This window comes from Drosophila ananassae, chromosome XL (genome assembly GCF_017639315.1).
Source record: "Drosophila ananassae strain 14024-0371.13 chromosome XL, ASM1763931v2, whole genome shotgun sequence".
NCBI lineage: Eukaryota > Metazoa > Arthropoda > Insecta > Diptera > Drosophilidae > Drosophila > Drosophila ananassae.
In genome coordinates, this window is record NC_057931.1 from 19,376,567 (window position 1) to 19,392,998 (window position 16,432).

The window sequence follows — 16,432 nt, forward strand, 5'->3', positions numbered from 1 at the left end:
CTCAGTCAAAGCACACTTTTTTCTGTTTTCGTTTGGTCTGCTCATTCTAGGACCGTTTGTTAATAAAAGTACGTACACTAAGGTCAATGTTAAAGAAAGTACGTGCTATAAGGTTAATGTTAAAGTCAAATCGCTTGGTATTGGGTTTCTGTTCACCTCGCTGGTTTTGCTTGCTCCGGACAGTCGGTCATTCTTACCGCTGATATTGCTGATTTCTGTTTCTGGCGCCGCCTATTAGAGCTGGGTTTTTAGGTTGTGGCACTAGGTGCCAACATCATCCGAACTTTCGCCGCTGGTAGACGTATTTTTCATTCACTCCTGTATATCCGTATTTTCTGTGTACTCTATTTCGAGCAATCTAACTTGATAATGTGGTATTAGATTCATGCTCGATTTGTTCTAAATCTACATATAAACGAGATATGTATGTATAAATATAAACTATGAGGTATCCAGTTAGTAAGAGCAAGTATTCGTACGTTGCTCTTCCCTTTCGCTTTACCACATCGTTAAAGAAAAACTGGTAGCGAAGGGGCTTACGGTCGGTATTCACCCTGCGATCGACGGATCGACTTTACCCACGGTGCGTAGGAGGTTTCGGGGGGCGTGCACTTCTTGCGTTGCTCGGTTCTAAGCTCGTCGGAACGGTGTGGGTTCTTCCTAGCTTCCTACATAACACCACTCTACTCTAATAATTATTTAAGTGCACTTCACTGTTCGTTAATGATCGGGCAAATATTTGAATTAAGACCTGTTGGAAACGGACGGACACGGGTTGTATTGAGGATCAGGAAAACTTTCGCTTGATCGGGGTGGCTGAGATGTTGTACGCTCCCCTAGTCTTTACCCTCCCTACCTTGATACCTCGATGTGAATCTGCTTGGTATCCCTAGAGAAATGTACTCTACAGACTCAAACGACTTCGGAGTTTCCTGAAAACTGCATCACCATAAGCCCCAGATCCAGATAATATTCTTCTATTCCATTATAACATACATTATCTTTACTAAATCAAATCAAAATACACTTCATACGCCTTTGCGCCATATCAAAGGTTGCCACGTTAGGGTTAGGTTGCCACGTGTACTCGACCTCTTACACTCGATCTTTTTCCACTCCTTTTTTCTTCACTTGTTTCCTTTCCGACCGGTTGCCTTTGTTTTTGCCAGTGACAACTGCCACATTGATGAAAAGCGCGAATGCGCTACGCGACGTGCGCGAGGCTAACCGGCCGGTGGAGATCGCAATACAGGTTGCTTTCCCACTGCAATACAAATTCTCTCACTGATCTGTTCACTATCTATCCACTACATTTACCTTTCACCAATCTTAGTATTCTCAACTGTTGCAAAAGATGTTCCCAATACTGATGTTCGAGATGTTGGAAATTTTATAAATTCCAAAGCTGTTTTAGCACGTGGTTGCTGCATTTTTTCAATTTACGCAGGTCAGTTTTTCACGTCTGGTACTCTCTTTATCGCAAATTCAAATGAACGACCTGCCAATAAGCTAACTTCGTTGCTACGCAACCGAGAAAATCTCCAAGACTTCCAATAACGGGACAATACCTGATCTTCGTTTCCATATGTCTCTTAGCGCTTTCGCTTAAGTATGCCAGAAAGAGATCGTACCGTGTGCCAGAGCGGGACGATTATATTGCCGTTTTCCTCTCTATGCTCCGCACCCTACACTTCGGATTCGGCATTTCCGACTATTCTTGCTAAAGGCTGATACAAAATAATTTCTTGGTTCTCTCTACTGTTTCGACCCCCAAAACTACATAAATATACGTTCTCTTGGCAGTGGCATCCTGTTGATAAAACGTTTCGAAATTCGAGCCTCTTCCTCTTTACCTAAGGGTATTGATAATCTGTTTCTCTTGTTCTTCTAATCCTATACTCTGCTGATAATTATAATTTATCTTTCAACTTCGACGGTACTTCATGTATGATTCGGGCTTATCTTTCAATATTTTAAAGTGGATTGGAATGCAGAGACTTTTATTTTAAAACACAAAATCCAAGATGATTCAGGTTTCAACGGGTGTCCCACAAGTTAATCACCTATGTCCGTTTTTTCTTTTTGTAAATGATCTATCAAACGTCAAAATTATGCTTCACCACTTATGCAGATTATGTAAATTTATTCCTTTCCTTCTCCGATCATTTTTTACACAGAAACCTACAATTAACTTTAGTGAATGACCCAATTTCTGTGGCTGTAAATAAAGCCAGAGGAATGAACAAAAATGAAAACATGTAACTTTCACTCTTTATCGAATGAATTGCCCGCAACGGTCCTTAAGGATCATACCCATGGACAACTTAACCCGTTTTTTTACATGGCGGTGACATATAGAAGTCAAATTTCGACATATGAATAAAAAACCTCTTGACGAGGTAAACTACCTGTGTCAAAGAATGAAAACTACACAGCTTTATAAAATCACACTAACAAATAATCTCATGGGTGTCTGTTACATTTTTTTTCGTGCACATACCGTAATACTTGGTGGTGACTCAAACTATCCCCAATTTAGTGAATAATTTGATTATTTTCTCAAATTTCTCCAAACCAAATAATTAAATGGTAATTTGACAAATGATAAAAATAATAATATTATCAATGCCTTTCGATTGGTGTACCATTTATTCAATGCCTTTCGATTTGGCATTGCTACTCAGACACCCACAGAAATTTTTTAATCGCCCTGGAGGAAATAATAGTATCCAACCCACTTTAAGTGGAGACCCTAGATAAAATAATTTTTATGTTAATAATATTATAGATTTATGTTTAAAAATTTATTGGTAGTCTATTAAATTGAGAATCTTCAACAAATAAATAAAGTTAAAATATAACGCACGTATTAATCAGGCGTGGAAAACCGCCCACAGTGATTAACCCTCTAGTGCCCAAATTTTCTTTTCCAAGAAAAAAATCATTTTTGGATTCAGTATGTATCAAAATTAAATGTTTGTTTTAAAAAAAAATTTATTTTTGCTCGGATCGAGTTTTATATGACTATATCCTTGGACCGCCTAGAGGCGGCTTTGGGATGATAGGCCAACAAAAAATTAGGTAATCAATTCTTTTGTTGCACACATTTGTTCGTCCACAAATAAGCGTTGGCGCAGCGGAACTAATTGATACTTGTCATTGAAATGAGTCGCGAGCGGTCGTATTTTGTATAAAGGATCGTGGTCGTCAGAATCCTTGGAGGGCAACTTACTGTTGTCATTAAAATGCAAATTTCTAAATTTGTTGTGGAAAACGAAGTATTGGATCCTTTTGGACAGCATACAAATTTGTTTGCTAAGTGATATGTTCAATAATAGTATAATAAAAAACAAGAAAGGAAACCTAACTTCGGGCGGAGCCGAACCCTTGATATACCCTTGCAGTTGTGCCATTTCCGATCGTTCAGTTATATGGCAGCTATAGGATATAGTCGCCCGATCCCGGCCGTTCCGACTTATGTGTGCAAAGTTTCAAAGATAGCTTTAAAACTGAGAGACTAGTTTGCGTAGAAACCGACAGACAGACGGACATGCTTATATCGAATCAGGAGGGGATCCTGATCAAGAATATATATACTTTATAGGGTCGGAGATGTCTTCTTTACTGCGTTGCACACTTTTGACCAAAATTATAATACCCTCTGCAAGGGTATAAAAATTGAAAACACTTGAATGGCGTATCCAGATTTTGAAGTTCTCCGAGGTCAGGCTCATTAAAGGATATTGCAGATATATCCATGAATAGGTTCATTTGGTACCACAACATCTTTTTGAAAAGCGGTGCTTTTGGATCCATAGTCCAAACAGATCCACATTCAGCTATTGTGCTTTCTTTAACTTGAGCAATATTATGATCAGCAGGCGCTTTACGTTTGCGTTTCTATGCTTGAGGTGAATTGGACGCAATCGAACTTGAGGATGACAACCATTTTGCAAAAGGAGTAGGACTTCCGCTTGAAGTTACACAAATCTCTCTACCCAACATAGATCAATGTCATGGTATCAATGCCAAAATCAATAGAATTTCATAATTTTTTAATCTCCACGTCGGAAAGAGCTGATAACTTATTTACATTATTCAATTAATTCATTATTCAAGCAGTTATTCGTACTTAAATATGTCATAAGTTGCTTCCCTTTCTAAATTACTTTATAAATTTTTTTTCCCGAATTGTCCCAAGACCGCCTCTAGACGGGATATTTTATAAATGCAATAAAAAGCTAACGAAAGCTTATTTTTAGTGTGAGTTTCGTATTTTGCGTCCTTGAGACTATCAACAACACGGTACAATTTTTTATTCCACCGGCAAACTATTTATAATATTTAAAAAAAATATTTACATTTTGCACTTTTTACAAAATAATTACTTCATTCGAGTTTCACAAATTTTCTTCTTCAAATGAATACAGCAGCTTGCGCAAGCTCTAGTATGTATTCCAAAAGCAACCAACTTAATTTTTGGGCTTTCCCAAATTAGAAACAATGCAAAACCGAGTCAAAAGGATTGAAAAGAATAAAATAACGGTATTTTTAACATTACCCGTCTAGAGGCGGTCTTGGGCACTAGAGGGTTAATAAAACAAATTTTATCGTGTAAAATATTAAACTTTGTTCAGTTACCAAGCGTTTTCGGGAGTATTAATTAATGTTCCAAATCTAGGCTTAAATAAAAACAAGCTTAGTTATTTTCTATGTATGAAAAGAATTTATTTTTATGACTTTATTTGGTTTGTATATATAAATATCATATGTGATCTGCGTAGGGTTGGAGACCAAATTAGAAGTAAAAGGCGCGGGAGCGTGGCTCAACGCTTGATGCTGCGGAGCCACCGAGAGATGCCGCGAGAGAGCGAGAAAACGATAGCGCATGACATAGCGCACGAATAGAGGTATAAAGATAAGAGAAAACATAAACAAGAAAGGAAAGCTAACTTCGGGCGGAGCCGAAGTTTATATACCCTTGCAGTTGTGTCGCAGTCCGCTAGGTGGCGCCACGCATCTTATATTATTAGATATATAGCGGATCGTATATAGTTGGCCGATCCTTATGAAACTTGGCAAATCGAATTATTTTGCCAAAAGAGGAATCCATTGAAACTCCCATCCTTCTAACTTGAAAAACAACGAAGTTATAGCATTTCCGATCAATCAGTTATATGACAGCTATAGGATATAGACGGCCGATCCTGATGACATTTAGCAGATCATATAAGTTGGCCCAAATTAGAATGCACAGAAAGTCCCATCCATCTAACTTGAAAAACAACGAAGTTATAGCATTTCCGATCAATCAGTTATATGGCAGCTATAGGATATAGTTGGCCGATCCTTATGAAATTCGACAAATCAGATTGTTTTTCCCCAAATAGAATCTCTACCAAATCCCATCTTTCTAACTTAAAAAACACCAAAGTTATGCCAATTTCGATCGTTCTATGACAGCTATAGGATATAGTCGGCCGATCCTTATGAAATTTTGTACATAAGATACTTTGGTCAAATATAACATGTGTAGAAACTCCCAACCCTCTAACTTAAAAAACACCAAAGTTATGGCATTTCCGATCAATCAGTTATATGGCAGCTATAGGATATAGTCGACCGATCCCGGCCGTTCCGACTTATATACTGCCTGCAAAGGAAAGAAGGGTGTGTGCAAAGTTTCAACTCGATAGCTTTAAAACTGAGAGACTAGTTTGCGTAGAAACAGACAGACGGACAGACGGACAGACGGACCGACGGACAGACGGACAGACGGACATGCTCATATCGACTCAGGAGGTGATCCTGATCAAGAATATATATACTTTATAGGGTCGGAGATGTCTCCTTCACTGCGTTGCACACTTTTGACCAAAATTATAATACCCTCTGCAAGGGTATAACAAATTCAATAAATTATTGCCGGCCAAACTTTCCGACAAACTTCTTAATTAATATTCTTGGACTCTCATCACTGTGGACGGAAGTCCACGAGGTGACGACCTGCATGCCTAGGCGTGCGCGAGGAAACTCTATATATAGCCGAAGAATTAAAAATTTTCTGTAGGCAACCGATCTAAATGAATGATATACCAATCGAAAGGTATTGTTTCAATTAGATAATTTTTGTCGAAACATATTCCAAAAGTTATTTGGTTTGGGAGAAATTAGGGTGAAAGTAAAAAAATTTTTTATCACTAAAATGGGGCTGGTGGACACATTTTAGTCCCCAGATAAATTTTTATATATTCGCATTCTAGAGCTAAATACGCGTCGATTGGTGCCTCAATCGACCCGATCCGACATTACAATCAGAAGTTATTCGAAAAATTCGATTTTTTCTTCTTCTTCAAAATGAAGCCAGTTTGCGTCGGTTTGTCGGTTTGTCTGTTTGCACTATTTTTATCTTAAAAATCCTGAAAAAAATTGGAAAATGTTTGTTACTATCATATGAGCAACTATTGTTCTACAACTTTTTAAAATACCTTAAGCTTACGTCAAAAAATTAAAAAAACTTTGTTAATGAAAAAATTCATAACTTTATAATTAAAAAAGATATTAAAAAGAGCTTTGCACCGTTGAAATGGTTTTTTAAATATCAATTTCCCTTTTTTAAGACCAAACGTCTATATAGTACACAAAAAAAATACACTGAAAATAAACTTTTTTTTTAAGAAAAAAAATTATTTTTCAAAATTTGGGCGACTGATCCTTTTTATATTGCACGTGGAGATAGCTTTTGAGATGACGCAACTTTTGATATATCGCTCATATCTGGCAAAATCCGTTAACTCAAGATATAGTCCTGTAAGTGCAGCTACCCATTTTGTGCAGCCTCCTGTGAAGCTTGCATTTACTTATACATGTGTGTGTATTTGATTGGCACCTTTGCTTTTTGGAGTCTGCATATATTTGGTCAATACCCTAAAAAAAAATGGAGTATATCTTTTCAGATTTTAGTTTATATATTTAAAAATAAAATCCAAATAAAAAAGGGCTTAAAAAGTAAAACGTATACATTGACTCAAGTTGGACTCGAACCCAGGCCCTCCGTGTTAGGAACCACGACGCTCTCCATTCGGCCAACCTCGAACTTAGTTGCTTGATGGCAACTTTTGATGTAATTCTGCTTTGTGCTTCAGTGTCTCATGTCTTAATGAGAAGACTCACAAGATTGGTACTTCAACCGACCCGGTCCGACATTTCTTTCAGAAGTTATTCAAGAAATTCGATTTTTACAGTTTTTTCAAAATGAAGCCAGTGGGTCTGTTTGTCTATATTTTTTTCTTTGCAATACTGAATAAAATTGGAGATTTTTGTTAATGTCATATGACTCATATGATATGAGCAATTATTGTTCTACAACTTTTTGAAAAAGCTGTAAAAATCTAATTTCTTGAATAACTTCTGAAAGAAATGTCGGACGGGTCGAGAAAGAAAGCTAACTTCGGGCGAAGCCGAAGTTGATATACCCTTGCAGTTGTGCCATTTCCGATCGTTCAGTTATATGGCGGCTATTGGATATAGTTGGCCGATCCCTATGAAATTTGGCCAATAAGGTTATTTATTATGATTCCAAAATGGAATCTGTACCAAGTCCCATCTTTCTAACTTAAAAAACACCAAAGTTATGCCAATTCCGATCGTTCTATGACAGCTATAGGATATAGTCGGCCCATCCTTATGAAATTTTGTACAAAAGATATTTTCGAATATTTCAAAAATAAAATCCAAATAAAAAAGGGCTTAAAAAGTAAAACATAAACATTGACTCAACTAGGATTAGAACTCAGGCCCTCCGTGTTAGGAACCACAACGCTCTCCACTCGGCTAATCTCGAACTTTGTTGCTTGATGGCAAATATTGATGTAATTCTGCTTTATGTTTCAGTGTCTCATGTCTTAATGAGAAGAATGCAAAATTTTATGAGTAGAACGCTTTATATGCATATGCCCCCACTGAGCATATAATGCATATAAATAAATGCAGCCACCACCGTTTTGGGCCAAATCATGGATTAAAAGCTAAAAAAAAACCAGGCAAACCAACTCCGCCAATACTTTTCTAATATTTATTATTTTATATCGCACACCAAAAATAAATTGTTACATTCAACAATTGGTTTAACTAGAAAAACTGGAAAAACGAAATTTCCAGTTTTTTTATCTTTGCGCATTTATTTTAGATATAATACATGTTTATTATATGATTGATCGGATATGCCATAACTTTGTTTTTTTATAAGTTAGAAGGATGGGACTTAGTACAGATTGCATTTTGGGAAATCTTATCCGATTTGCAAAATTTTATTAGGATAATTGGCTTAACTTTGTTGTTTTTGAAGCTAGAATGATGGGACTATCTATGGTTTCCGTTTTGGGCAATCTAATCCTATGTTTCATAAGAATCGGCCAACTATATCCTATACTTGCCATATAACTGAACGATCGGAAATGGCACAACCTTTCTATTTTTAAAGATGCTTGGGGCTGTTTCCAATATTTTTATTAGAAATTTTGTTGATGGTGAAATTCTCATAAGGATCGGACAACTATATAGGATCCGATATATATAATAATAACATAAGCTTCTGCTTAACTGCAAGGGTATACCAACTTCGGCTCCGCTTGAAGTTAGCTTTCTTTTCTTGTTTTTTATACCCTTGCGTATTAGAGGGTATTATAATTTTGGTCAAAAGTGTGCAACGCAGTGAAGGAGACATCTCCGACCCTATAAAGTATATATATTCATGATCAGGATCACCTCCTGAGTCGATGTCCGTCTGTCTGTCTGTCTGTCGGTTTCTACGCAAACTAGTCTCTCAGTTTTGGAGCTATCGAGTTGAAACTTTGGACACATCCTTTTTTTCCTTGCTGGTATATATTCTATATATTCATTCTATAGCTGCTATATAACTGATTGATAGGAAATGCCATAACTTTGGTTTTTTTTTAAGTTAGAAGGTTGGGACTTTCCACACATGTTACGTTTGACCAAAATATCTTATGTACAAAATTTCATAAGGATCGGCCGACTGTATCCTATAGCTGTCATAGAACGATCGGAATTGGCATAACTTTGGTGTTTTTTAAGTTAGAAAGATGGGACTTGGTACAGATTACTTTTTGGGCAAAATAATTCGATATGCCAAATTTCAAAAGGATCGGCCGACTATATACGATCCGCTATATATCTAATAATATGCGTGGCGCCATCTAGCGGACTGCGACTGAACTGCAAGGGTATATCAACTTCGGCTCCCCCCGAAGTTAGCTTTCCTTTCTTGTTTTTTAATAATTTATTATATAGTGGAACTCTCATAAGGATAGGCCTCTCATCTGTTAATTTGTTAAAATAATTTGGTTTCCCACAACTACGAAACAATTTTGGATTTTAAATACATTTTTGGGCAAATTTTTAATTAAAATTTTTAAACTAACCAAATTCCAAAACCTTTGTAAATTAAAAATACGTATAACTTCAGAGCCACTGAAGCTATCGAAAAATTCTTTACGTCTTTGGAATGGTTTTTAATTATTCCACCTTCTTGAATATCAAAATCTATAGAGTTAAAAAAAATAAAGAGTTTTGATGTTTATCCTTACAATTAAAGTATTGCTAACTGTGTAAATCGCCTGTCCAGAGGTTACTTCCATATATGTATATATATTCTATATGTTATGCGTTCTATTTTAAATATTTGAAGATCAATATATACAAAAAAACATCTGATATCATATAAAACAAGAAAGGAAAGCTAACTTCGGGCGGAGCCGAAGTTGATATACCCTTGCAGTTGAGTCGCAGTCCGCTAGGTGGCGCCACGCATCTTATATTATTAGATATATAGCGGATCGTATATAGTTGGCCGATCCTTATGAAACTTGGCAAATCGAATTATTTTGCCAAAAGAGGAATCCATTGAAACTCCCATCCTTCTAACTTGAAAAACAACGAAGTTATAGCATTTCCGATCAATCTGGTATATGGTAGCTATAGGATATAGTTGGCCGATCCTTATGAAATTCGACAAATCAAATTGTTTTTCCCAAAATAGAATCTCTACCAAATCCCATCTTTCTAACTTAAAAAACACCAAAGTTATGCCAATTTCGATCGTTCTATGACAGCTATAGGATATAGTCGTCCGATCCTTACGAAATTTTGTACATAAGATATTTTGGTCAAATATAACATGTGTAGAAACTCCCAACCCTCTAACTTAAAAAACACCAAAGTTATGGCATTTCCGATCAATCAGTTATATGGCAGCTATAGGATATAGTCGACCGATCCCGGCCGTTCCGACTTATATACTGCCTGCAAAGGAAAGAAGGGTGTGTGCAAAGTTTCAACTCGATAGCTTTAAAACTGAGAGACTAGTTTGCGTAGAAACAGACAGACGGACAGACGGACCGACGGACAGACGGACAGACGGACAGACGGACATGCTCATATCGACTCAGGAGGTGATCCTGATCAAGAATATATATACTTTATAGGGTCGGAGAGGTCTCCTTCACTGCGTTGCACACTTTTGACCAAAATTATAATACCCTCTGCAAGGGTATAAAAACCTCTTAACGAGGTAAAGTACCGGTGACGAACCTGCATGCGAAACCCAAAATATCTGATATCAATTTTAGTGACGAAAATATGCTATATAGGTGTACAAAATTGCATATAAAAAATATTCTTGTTCGGCAGGTGCAAGAATAACAAAAAAAATCAGTCACGTGCCGAACAAGAATATTTTTAAATGCAATTTTGTACACCTACATATATAGCATTTTGGGTTTCGCATGCAGGTTCGTCACCGGTACTTTACCTCGTTAAGAGGTTTTTTTTATATGATAATACTAGAGCTTAAAAAATACTAAAGTTTTTAAATTAGCCACTAGGCAAGGGGAATCTTCTAAGGCTAATATTCCAAATTTTTTAAAAATCAATAAGCCTGTGTGCCCAAAAAAAATGTTTAAATATCATTTCAACCAACATTTTTGAAAATATCGATAAACTTTCCTTTATTACAATACCATTAAAAAAAATATTTATTTTGATCATGTTTAACCATTTTACCATATTACAAAATTTGAAATATTTTATAGTAATATTTTATCCACATATTAACCCAATTACGGTGTAAGAAATCCAAAAAATTTAAAATCATAAAAACGACATGAACAAATATTACTTATGTGTCTTAATTATGTCTTCTTAGTTCTCTAGCCCAAGATTCAAAAAGTCGCCGATTTGATCTCGATTTTTAAAAAAAAATGATGATTGTGGATAATTGGTTGTACACAAAAACTTAAAACTTTTTAAATAGTTATAACTGAACAAAGGTACTATTTGGATACAGCAAAAGCAACAAATTATGTTGAAAATTCAAGAACTTTAGATAAATTTAAGACTTGTTTGTATATGTCACATAACTCAAATCTAATCATGTGATTAAGTCATATATTCAAAGAGACTCTATGCGGGTGCAAGGCAGGATAGAAGCGATTACATTAATCCACAGAAATAAAACTACTAAAAACTACTGATTTTAAGTGATGTAAAATACTTTAAAAAATATTCGGCCACTGTCGTTTTTTTAATTTTCTAAAATAAGATAAACAAGTTTATTTGCTAATAGAAGTAATACATTTAACATAAAATTTCAAATTATTAAGATAGCTGAAAAAATGCATTTAGTTTTATTCTACCATTCTAAAAACAATTTTTTTCTTTAAAAAGGATATTCCAAAATAATCATCAATTTAAGTTATGTGAAATATCTTCAGCACCGGTGTACTTAATCCATGTACCTGCCAGTAAGGAAAGATATAATATATTTCATATATTATATACTAATTATTATATATATGTGGTGTGTTTAAAAAGTAAGGTGACTTTTCAAATTGCGCGGGCAACCTATTTTCTATTATCGATTTTTTTATTTTGTACACTCTTCCCTAACATCTGTACCAAGTTTCAAGTAAATTTCCTTTTTTGTTTGGTTGTGAGAGGCGTAAAGGTTACAAGTTGTTTTGCGTGCTCGGCAAGTTTTTGCTATTTTTGACCAAAAGAACCGTCACATGAACATCGCTCAATAGCTGTTGAGTTACGTCAACGACGACCCAGATTTACTCCAAAGGATCATAACTGGTGACGAATCATGGGTATCTGGTTTTGATATCGAAACCAAAGCGCAATTGTCCCAATGGAAGAGCCCAAGTGAGCTAAGACTGAAAAAAAGCACGCCAAGTTCGATAAAATGTCAAAGTTTTTATCACTGCTTTCTTCGATTACCATGGCGTGGTGCATCAGGAGTTTTTACCATGTAGTCGTACGGTCAATAAACAGTATGCGAGAAGCAATATGAGGGAAACGTCCAGAACTGTGGAAAAACAATTCATGGCATTTGCACCATGATAATGCCCCTGCTCACTCATCTTTGCTTGTGCCGGATTATTTGGCCAAAAACAAAACCTTAATAATGCCTCAGCCACCATATTCGCCGGATTTGGAAAAACCGTTAGATTTGGAAACCGGCATAAGTGTATAGTATCTGAGGGGGATTACTTTGAAGGGGACAACATAAATATTGAGAAATAAATATTGAGAAATAAATTAATAGTTTTTCCTGAAAATACAAAGTCACCTTACTTTTTGAACACACCTCGTATTATATATTTTATATTTTTTTATATATTTTAATTAGAATTCCATGCTTTGATGAGTTCGTGAAATATAATATTTATGATATTTATCAATAACAAGAAAGGAAAGCTAATTTTGGGGGAGCCGAAGTAGATAATAGAGGTCTGCATGTATACATTCTTATTGCCTCAGCCTTAGAATACATTCGAATGGAATACAATGAATAAGTCCCAGAAACAAAACGAATTGAGTGAGTGAGAGTGAGAGTGTAAGATTGTCATTCTCTTGTTTTGAGTCTGAATGAGTTAGAGTGGGAAGCAAATAGAGTTCTTTCGGAATGCCGAAAGCATCCGAATTACTATAATGGTTTTTAACGCACTCTATCCATTCGTTATTTTTTTTTTTTGCGTACTGAAAAACAGAATATGAGTATGAAATAACAGTCAGATATTTTTTCTCTATTGTCTCTTTTCATTTTAGTCTCAGCACGCAAATTTATTATTTCAAGGAATCAGAACACCTTTTCAGTATTCTTATTAAAAAAATTAAATTACCAAGAACCCTTTTTATACAAAATTATACACAGTTTTTCATTATAATTTAAATTAGTTAGAAAAATCATCTAACAAAAAAAATCAAATGAATTATACGAAGAAATAATTAATATAACCAAATCAAACAACATTGACATGCCTCCACTTTTCTACTATTTTTATTTAAGTGTAAAAAAATAAACGTAAACATGCATAGTTGTATCGTACATTCCTGAATGCATTCGAATTAGTTTGAATGTTACCCTTAACTTTCACTCATTCAATTCATTTTCATCTCCCAAATGCTATGCGAGTAAGACTTACACACCCGCACTCACTCATTTATTTATTTTCGTCTATGTATTCTATTCCACTCAATTCATTTCAACGTTGTGTGTTGTTTTAACATTTTAATGTCGTTTTTTGGCTGTTCATGCAGACCTCTTAAGATATACCCTTGCAATTAGGTAGCAGCTTATTTTATTATTTATATATCGGATCGTATGCAGATGAGCGATCCTTATGAAAATTTCATCATTTAATCAATTTCCTTATATTTTGGGAAGAGGCCTACGAATTTTTTTAAATAGCAAGGTTGTGCCATATCTGATCGTTTAGTGAAATGACAGCTTTAGAATATAGTCCGACCGATCCTTATGAAATTTGGCATATCGGATTAATTGCCCAAAATGGAATCCGTCGAATTCCCATCCATCTAGCTTAAAAAATCATACAACTGATTGACCGGAAATGCCATAACTTTGATGTTTTTTAAGTTAAAGGGTTAGGACTTTCTACATACATTTTTTTGGGACAAATCAGAGAATTGGGTTCAGTATGACGTTTGCAGAAGGTGGTACCATTTTGTGTGTGCCGGCGCAGAGGACGACATTGAGAGCCAGCACTGAAGTTGCGATTTTTGAAGTTCATAGATGAAAAGTATTAACTTCTAATGCAGGAGGTACCGGAAGCCGGAATGGTTCGAGCTACAGATTCACCAACGGGCAGTCAAACCGCCTCCCGGTAAGCCTTACCCTTTACTTTCAGTGGGGATCCGGAGAAGTGGCCGTTATTTATCAGTATGTTCGAACACAGCACCACATCAACCGGATATACAAACGTGGAAAACATGCTACGTCTGCCAAAATCGCTGAAAGGAAAGGCTCGCGAACTGATTAGAGATAATCTCCTACTTCCTAACCTAATTCCCTATGTCATTAGCATTTTGAAGAAGTTCTTTGGCAGACACTAGCATATCTTAGAGAGAATGGTGAAAAAGTCAGATTGGAGGCGTTAATAGAGTACGCGCTAGCCGTTCGTAACATCTGAGCGATTATGGAGGCATGCGATCTAAAGGTGCATCTTAATCAAGGTCAAGGAGCTCGTAGATAAGCTTCCCAACCAACACAAGCACAACTGGGCAATGCAAATCTGCGACGATAGTATAGCAGCAGTTAAGGCATTCAGTGATTGGCTGTACAAAATCGCAGAGGCAGCATCTTCAGTGATTTCGCCATCGTTTTACAAATCGGGCGCAGTCACTCACAAAAGTCGTGCAATGAACAGGGAAGCAGTCAGCGCATCACATTGCCAGGTGTTTTTAAACCTCGATACGGAGCACAGGTGGCAGATAATCAGAGCGGGTAAAACCTGTTTCTGCTGCCTCAAAGTACATCGCAAAAGATGCCGAATCCGCAACTGTAGAGTTTACGGCTGCACAAGGAGGCATCATGAGTCAATTTTTTCGCTCCATTCCAGCTAAACTACGCTATGCCAGCAGGATGGTCCAAAACTATGCATTTCGAAGGATCACCCGTGACCTCAGTAGACGCATCTGTATTTCAAAGATTAGGAATACAAGGTCACGGTGCGCCAATATGTTTACAGTTGACCGCAGAGATAGCTTGATTTGAGAGTGAATCCGTGAAAGCATCAGTTCAAATCTCGGAAATCAATTCCGATACAGTTTATTTGTTGAACAACGTCCAGACCGTTCAGAACCAAGCATTGCCAAAACAGACAGTCGAGATGAAAGAACTATGAAACAGATTCCAGCATTTGAGAGACTTACCGTACAGTCCCATTCCGCCCAGCCGACATAGCTAATCGGGTCGAATAATTGGAAGCTAGCAGCCCTCACAGGATTCGAGAAAAGAAATGGAACGAACCGATAGCTTCGAAGTGTATGCTAGGATGGAGCAACCAAGGTTCGGCGAACCCACAACGATCCATTGTCATGCATCACTGCGACTGCGATTGGCATGAGCTTCACGACGACATCAAGGACCATTACAGCCTTGAGGCGCTCGTTCCACGTAAGCTATATTCAGCTATAAAGCTATAAAAATAAGCTAGCAGTTAAAATATTAGAGACCACCTGCCAAGATAAGTCAGGGTAATACGAAGTCGATACGCGGTTAAGCTATCCAAGGAGGAAAGCTGCCGTGAGAAGAGCCGTACATGGTATCTGCCGATATTCATAGCGCGAAATCCTAATAAGCCGACTAAGATAAGGGTAGTATGGGATGCAGTCGCGAAGGCCCATGGATGAAATTAGACACTTATGTCATGCGGGCTATGACTTTTGGGATCAGTTGCGCATCATTCATAGCTCGTTTTGTTCGGAAGAACAAAAAATCGATATCGATAGCATGAAAAACGAACAGGAGGCCATCCAGACCACAAACAAGACCCTCAAAGAGGTCCATCGCAGCCATGAAGAGGTCGAGATCTGCAACTGGTCGTCAAAATCGAAAGAAGTCCTTAAGAGCTTGAAAAGTAATGGCAATTTTGGTAGCCAAAAACCTGTGGATTTTTGTTCGACTAAAAAGATACTGGTATGACCTGGGACCGACATAATGATGTGCCAAAGTTTCTCTGCAGACTTGCAAGGCTGAAACAAGGCAGAAAGAAAATTTGCAAGTCCTTATGTTGATCTTCAATCCATTAGGATTCTTTTGCCAGACGAATGAGCTAAAAATACTGCTCCAGCGCATATGACGGCTTAATATTGACTGGGATCAGGAGCTGCCCGAGAAGATGCTAGAAGACTCGCGCCATTAGAAAACTGTTTTAGAGCAGATAAGGATTTTTGAGGTGCCTAGATGCTTTTTCCGAGACACATCAGAACAACGTAAAATTGAGCTCCACACATTCATCAACGCTAGCGAGTATGCGTTTTCTACTGTCTGCTACTTGAGTGTAGCAACGGATCCTAAGTTGACGTCTGTTTGAAGATACCGAAGTCC

The 16,432-nt window shown here is 36.8% G+C and overlaps 1 protein-coding gene across 1 annotated transcript in view; it reads left to right on the forward strand.

The window, feature by feature from the left end:
* LOC6502870 (neuronal acetylcholine receptor subunit alpha-7) overlaps positions 1–16,432 on the forward strand; it is a 580,669-nt gene that overhangs the window by 110,106 nt on the left and 454,131 nt on the right. The gene's annotated exons all lie outside the window — the stretch shown is intronic.